Source organism: Impatiens glandulifera, chromosome 4 (genome assembly GCF_907164915.1).
Source record: "Impatiens glandulifera chromosome 4, dImpGla2.1, whole genome shotgun sequence".
Lineage (NCBI taxonomy): Eukaryota > Viridiplantae > Streptophyta > Magnoliopsida > Ericales > Balsaminaceae > Impatiens > Impatiens glandulifera.
This window is the reverse complement of record NC_061865.1, coordinates 24,409,106-24,416,092: the sequence shown is the minus strand read 5'-3', so window position 1 is coordinate 24,416,092 and position 6,987 is coordinate 24,409,106. Positions and strand designations below refer to the sequence as shown.

The following is a 6,987-nucleotide window of genomic DNA, read 5'->3' as shown; positions in this document are numbered from 1 at the left end:
GTTGATATCTAAATATATATTTATATATTTGATATGACTAACAATTATTGAACTTAGTTTTATCCAAAAACTATTTCATCAATCATCAAATCAAATTGTTAAGTTATTTTTAAATCAATTAAAAATTTCAACCCAACATAATCTTACCTCATAACAATTACACGTAAATATTATATGAATACAATACAATGATAATAGAACAGATACATGAAAAAAATATTCTTGTTTGCTACGAGACCTGTGAAATTATAGTTCCTTTAAAACAGTTTTACCGTCTCTCATTTGTGCTGAAGAACGTCGTCGGTGGCTTCTTTCTAGGGTACAACAAAATCCGTAATGATTTAGCACAGAAAACCACTACAACAATGAACTAGACAAAAGTACCTAAATCACAATCACCGGGTTTCACACAGAAATGGTCGAGTCAAGAAACTCGAAGAACACTCACAAAGATAAGGAAAAACTTGAAAATTATAGAGTGAAATATGATAAGATGATGTGTGGAGAGGAATACAAGGTGAAGGGATATTTATAATTCTAAAATAAAACTCTAAAACTATTAATCAATTCTTTAATCCAATGGTTATCCTTGCTTACCTTTTCATTATCCTTGCAAGTTACATCCAAAAATAAGTATTTTGTAGTTACAATTATAATTAACAACATTTGTTATTTGCCTCATTCAAGACATTAATGTTAATTATAACAATTAACATATTTATTTTTATTTGGATTTAATTTCACCTTAATTTACATTGAATTTATTGTGAATTTCATTTAAATTAATTTCACCTTAATTCACATTTGAATTTTCTATGAATTTCATTTGGATTAAATTTTAAAATTAATTCACATTTGAATTTGGTGTGAATTTCATTTGCTCAAATATTATTTTCATTTAATTAATTAAATTAGTTTAATTCCAACAGTGGGGCTGCGAAAGCGTTAGATTAGGATCTGAAAGCAGATGAAATGATATTGGATAATTGAATAAGAATGTTATGTAGTAGGATTTGTATGCTTTAGTTGTTTGTTTCTGTAATCTCTGTTTTTTTTTTCATTTTAATCAGATACTTTGGAGTCGTTTGATTCATTTAATCAAAGTTAGAATTTACCTAGCTTTGATCATTGACCATTTCTCCCAATTTTGGGTTTTTGATGAAATGACGTTAAGTTGTTTTCCAAAAAAAAAAATATTAACGATTTTTAAATTGGTTGATATAGAGGGGCTCAATATAAACCGCTTTAAAATCCCTACGATATCAGTGTTTTTAATGCGGTTGATATAAATGGTTTAATATTAACTGTTTTTAAAAATTCCTACAATATCCGCTTTATAACTGTTTGTAAAATTTAGAGAGAAAAAACTAAATAAATAAAGTACAAGAAATTGAATGAACTAGAGAAAATAGTTGGAGAGAATTTTAGAAATCTTATTGATGGTAAGTAAATGCTTTAATTTGCCTTAATATGTTATAAGAGGGTTTTATACATATGCTTTCATATAGGATATACCATAATTAAAAAATCATTACATATTCAAATTAATCTAATTTGTTATTTAAAATATAACTTAATTAAGTCATATTGAACCATATTAATAAATAAATACTTATCTTAATACTCCAATCAACCTTTTGAAGATAAAGATTCGATCTAAGTATCTGAAATTGTGTTATATTAAGTGCCTTTATAAAATATCAGCAACATGATTTTTTTTTAGGCAAATGCTCAATATTAATGAAGTTAGTTAAAACTGTCAAGGTGCTTGGTTTCTCTCATAAAAAAAATGGTTATTGAATTTTCAAAGAGTAATTATTATTTTATAAACAAGAAATTATAACAATTAATATAATTAAGTTAAGATTATATTGTATATAAAAAACAATAAATTAAAATAATGTAATAAATAAAATAATTAAAAGTTTAGATAACCAATTTTTTTTTTTTTTTAATTTCAGTTAGTATGGTATATTATTGGATAATGATTCATATTTAACACGTTTAGATTCATCGTTTCAACATTTTATAGTAATAATAATAATCTTTTTTTTCCTCTGGCCGCCTTCTTCTTTTTATAACCCTGTCGTAAAAATAAATGAACTGTTATTATGAAATAATATATATATATATATATATAAATGATGTTACAAATAAATTAATTAAATATAATATTATAATAAATGAAATCACTATAATACAATGTTGATTTGAAGCATGTTTTTTTATCATATTTCCCTTAAAATAGTTTCATTGTCTCCCTTGTGTTTTATCGCATATGACTCTCTCTCAGGATACAACGAATCTAATAGTGATTCAGTACTGAAATTAATATGCAGTGAACTTGTCAAAGTACCTGAATCGATCACCGGGTTTTAAGTTCAATGGAAATACGACAAGTCAAGAATTCAAAGAACACTTGATTGAGTGTAAAACTCGAAAACACTCAAGAAAACAAAGAAAAAATCTTTCGAATTCTAGAGAGATAATGTATAAGTGAAGAAGAGATATGAGATATATATATAAAACTGGAAATTAAACCATCACAATAAATTCATTTATCAATCAAACGAAACGGTTGATAATTCATCCAATGGATTCCATTCCTAGACTCTTGACATTTCTAGACTCTTGACATTCGATCTTATCCATTGGCATTAAATTTCACCAAAATTCACATTTGAATTTGGAATGAATTTATATTTATTTGTATTAAATTACATTTAATTTATTTATCCAAATTCTCATTTACATTTAATTAATGGAATTAGTTTAAAATTCCAACAATCCCCCACATTAATGGAAATTGAAAGATTGACCCGATGAAAGGTTCAATAGTTGAATCCTACATAGGATAGGTAAGTATAATCCTTTGAATATTCCTTACGAAATTATATATAACTTTACTAGCCAATTAGTAGACTCGATGTCCTTCAACTATTTTATCATTTGTGTAAACGATTACACACTTTCATTTAGAATTCTTCTTGATACATGTCAAGCTCTCATGGTTGTGTATGTTTTTTCCATGGAACACGCGTTTGGTTCAGTGAAAGAGTTTAGAATTGAGCGGCCCCACTTTTCCCTAATATAGATAATCTCTTTGCTCACAAAGAATCATTAAAAGCAATATGCTTATCCTCATCAAAATATATATTGTTTCGTTATAGGATTAATCATCAGCAATAAACTTCCAAGTCAATAGAATTAGGTTATCCATTAAACTTCCAAGTCAATAGAATTAGGTTATCCATTGAACCTAGTTCTTCGGATCTCTAGTATGTATAAGTTGTGTTTTTCTTCATACTAGCTTATAGTAGGCTCATTACTTAAAAGACTCTTAAACTAACTCTCTATTTAATAATTTGGTTAGTGGATCCACAATTTTATATTTGATTAACATAGTCAAATGTGATAACTATATTAGAGTATATTGTTTAATGACATTATGTCTAAGACATGTATGTCAAGACTTGTCATTGACTCTAAACTTGTACAATTTCAAATTATTTTCACAATAATTAAAAACTTTCTTTTAGACAATCTTGAAATATCTTCTAATAAGCATAGTCATTCATATATATACTTATCATTTAAACATTCTTTTGTGAAGAATATTGTTTACTTGGCTAACTAGTAACAAAATATATTTGTACTATTATGTCTTCGTGTAAACGATTACATATTAAAAAAATATTTTTTTTTTTGACATATGTCAAAATTTTATGAATATAGAGTATATTATTTAATCTATCAATCATAATTTCGTTAGAAGATTTTCACTTATATAGTTGCACATTCAAGTTTGAACATATTCTTGAAGACGCAAAGTCTTTCATGACACCTCGTTTAGTACAATTTACATCTTTAGTGGATTTAATTATTTTTATTATAATTTCCTACGATAAAAAATATTGTATAAAGACATATAATGAAATAACTATTTTCATTGTAGTTATGATATACACAATTATCACATTTATTGATTTTTTTTATGTAAACATTATTATAATTAGTCCTACAAAATTTTACAAGTCAAATTTTCTTTATTAATTTATTTTATAAATCTATTTTGAAGATATTTATTCTTCAGATTATTAGAAAAATAATATTAAAGAAAACGCGTTTCTTAATTTTAAACCCTAAAAAAATCAAATTGAGCATCAACTAAGCATATGTAAATAAGACATTTTCTTGTTATGTTAAGTTACGCAATATTATGTTTTGTAGAGAACATATTTCTCTATCAATATATTATTCTTTTATTTATTATAATATATACAATAATACTTTGTGTTATTATCAATGAAAACATTTGTCCTACATTGGTGTTAGTACCTTTTAAAACACACATTTATATGAATTAAATTAAAAAAAAATTAATCCAAAGATTGCCACACAAAATATGGCCTACAAGAAAAAAAAGAAAAAAAAAAGATGTATAAATATATGTAACTTAAAGTTTACTGACATTCTCGTATTTTTCCATTTTGTATTTATCAAATTCTAAGGTTTATTAGGGGATTGTTAAAATTTTGATTGTATTTATAGTTTTTCTTTAATTTGTTGTTAATTTTTTTTTATATGAGACTATTATTCAAACAAAATTTGAAAAAATTTATGTTTGTGTGATACTTATAATCTTCATTTTTTGAACATTAAATTATTTTATTTATTTATTGAATACAATCAATTTGACACAAATTTTACAATATAATTTAGGCAATTTATTTTGTATATATTAATAGTACTTATTAATTTAACAAAATTCTACATCAATTATAAAGATTATATTTATATATATATTTTTTGTTTTATTATACGATTAAGTTTAATATTGATTAATTAATTTTGTTTGGTTATTATAAGATTGTGTTTAATATTGACTAATTAAAAAACACAGAGATACAATTGTAAAATTTTAAAACTTTAGGATAAAATTATATATTTTATACTTATGATTTATATATAAAATGGACACAGGGCCCAAAGGTTACCTTCAAAATCATTCTACCCTAATTATCTTTCTTTTTAGTCTGGCCGCAGCTGCCTTCGCCTTCTTATAATAGTTTCCCATCTCAAATCAATGAACCAACTCCGATCTCAAGTCGTCTTCTTCTTCTAATCATGCTGTCTTCCTCTCCTAGTCCTGTCGTAGTCTCTGTCGTAGTCTTCTTCTCCTAATCCTATCGTAGTTTTAGATGTCTCAAAACTTTGAATGAACCAGTTCCTTTCTCTAGTTGCCTTTTTCTCCTAATCCTTCTGTAGTCTCCGATCTCTCATGATTTTCAATGACCCAGTTCCAATCTCTAGCCGTATTCTGCTAAAGAAGTTTATGTCTACAATGGATTATATAGAACTTGAAAAACCTAGTGCTAATTAAGGAGGAGAAGAAACCGTCCTGGAATGCATGGTGAGAATTCCTAATTAAGTGCTGTTTACGATTCAAATGTTTTATAATTTGTTTCTTGATTTGTGTTTTTTTTAGATCCAGATGCTGAGGTTATTTTCTGTTGCCGGAGCTCCAGGATACGTTGAACAGGGGAAGAGATAACAGAAGGCCAGAGATCTCTTTATATATAGAGAGAAAAGAACACCTCTTTGTGGGTGAGAGAGAAATAAAAAGTGTATAAAATTAGGGTTTTCATTTTGTTATTTTTTATTTCCAACTAATTATGGTTGTGATTTTGAAATTTAATGAAACGTCCCTCCAATAATTTGGTACCTTGATCTGCTGTTTGTTTCCCTTTACTGTACTTTTATTCATACAATAAGTTTTAAGTTAAATTTATTTACAGTAATAATAACATACTTAATAAGATTAAGTCAAATTTAATAAACAACGTTAAAGAAAAAAAAATGTAAATCAAAATTATTTATAACAATAATTAGATCAAAATATGAGTTCACTAAGACCATCCACAAATAGTGCCAGCAATTTTGGACACACGAATACACGACGACCCAGGCCGAACACGAAAAAATCAGGTTAGAGTCAGGTATCTTATTGTTCGGGTCAAAATCAGGTTAACTTGTTAAATCAGGTTAGAGTCAGGTATCTTTTTGTTCGGGTCAAAATCAGGTTAACCTGTTTAATCTAATTAATAAACATGTCAAAATCGGGTTGACCTGACATGACCCAAAATAGACCCAATAACCCGTTTACAAGTTTCTTTTGTTGAGTTTTGTGTTATTTTTTCTTACCCACCCACTAATTTTCTTTTGTAAAATTTTGTATAAGTGAATTTGTGATTTAACTTTATTTTTATTTTGTATTGATGTCATTTTAATTTGAAATAATGAGATATGAATTAATTACATCGAGTTTAGTTCGAGTTGGGTTAGATAAATCGGGTCAAACAGGTCAAACGGGTCAGAATTAGGTCAAACATAAATAAACATGTTAGGTTTAGGTTAGAAATTTTTACCCGAAATATTAAATATGTCAAATTTAGGTTAAGATCGTTGAACCCATTACCCTGTCAACCCAAACCCGCCACAAGATAGCTCTACATAAGTGGTCTAAAAATAACAAAGATTTTATTTAATATTTAAAACAAGTTTATTATAAAGATGACTCATTTAACAAAATTAAATTTTTATAAATTTATATATTTATTAATTTAATATTATTATCTTTCTCTCTCCTTATTTTTATTAAATAATTAATTAATTTCTCATTTTACTTTTTTCTTTATTAATTAATTAATTTTGTTATTTATCTACAAATTTATATATTTATTAATTAAATATTTTTTATAATCTTTCCTTTTTTTATTAAATAATTAATTAATTTTTCATTCTACTTTTTTCTTTATTAATTAATTAATTTATTTATATATTTTTCTACATTTTTAAGTTCATATTTTAGTATTTAATATTTGATTATTTTAATTTTATATTTTTCTTATTATTTTTCTAAATTACCATATCAACATTGAATATTTTAAAATTATTTATTTTTTTAAGGAGATAATACTTGAAAAT

At 25.4% G+C, this 6,987-nt stretch overlaps 1 long non-coding RNA gene across 1 annotated transcript; it reads left to right on the top strand.

Moving 5' to 3' along the window:
- Positions 1-5,013: 5,013 nt before the first annotated feature.
- Positions 5,014-5,730, top strand: LOC124933538. The gene is made up of 2 exons (XR_007098992.1): positions 5,014-5,413; positions 5,489-5,730. It is a non-coding gene; the product is annotated as an uncharacterized LOC124933538 (long non-coding RNA).
- The last annotated feature ends 1,257 nt before the right edge of the window (positions 5,731-6,987 follow it).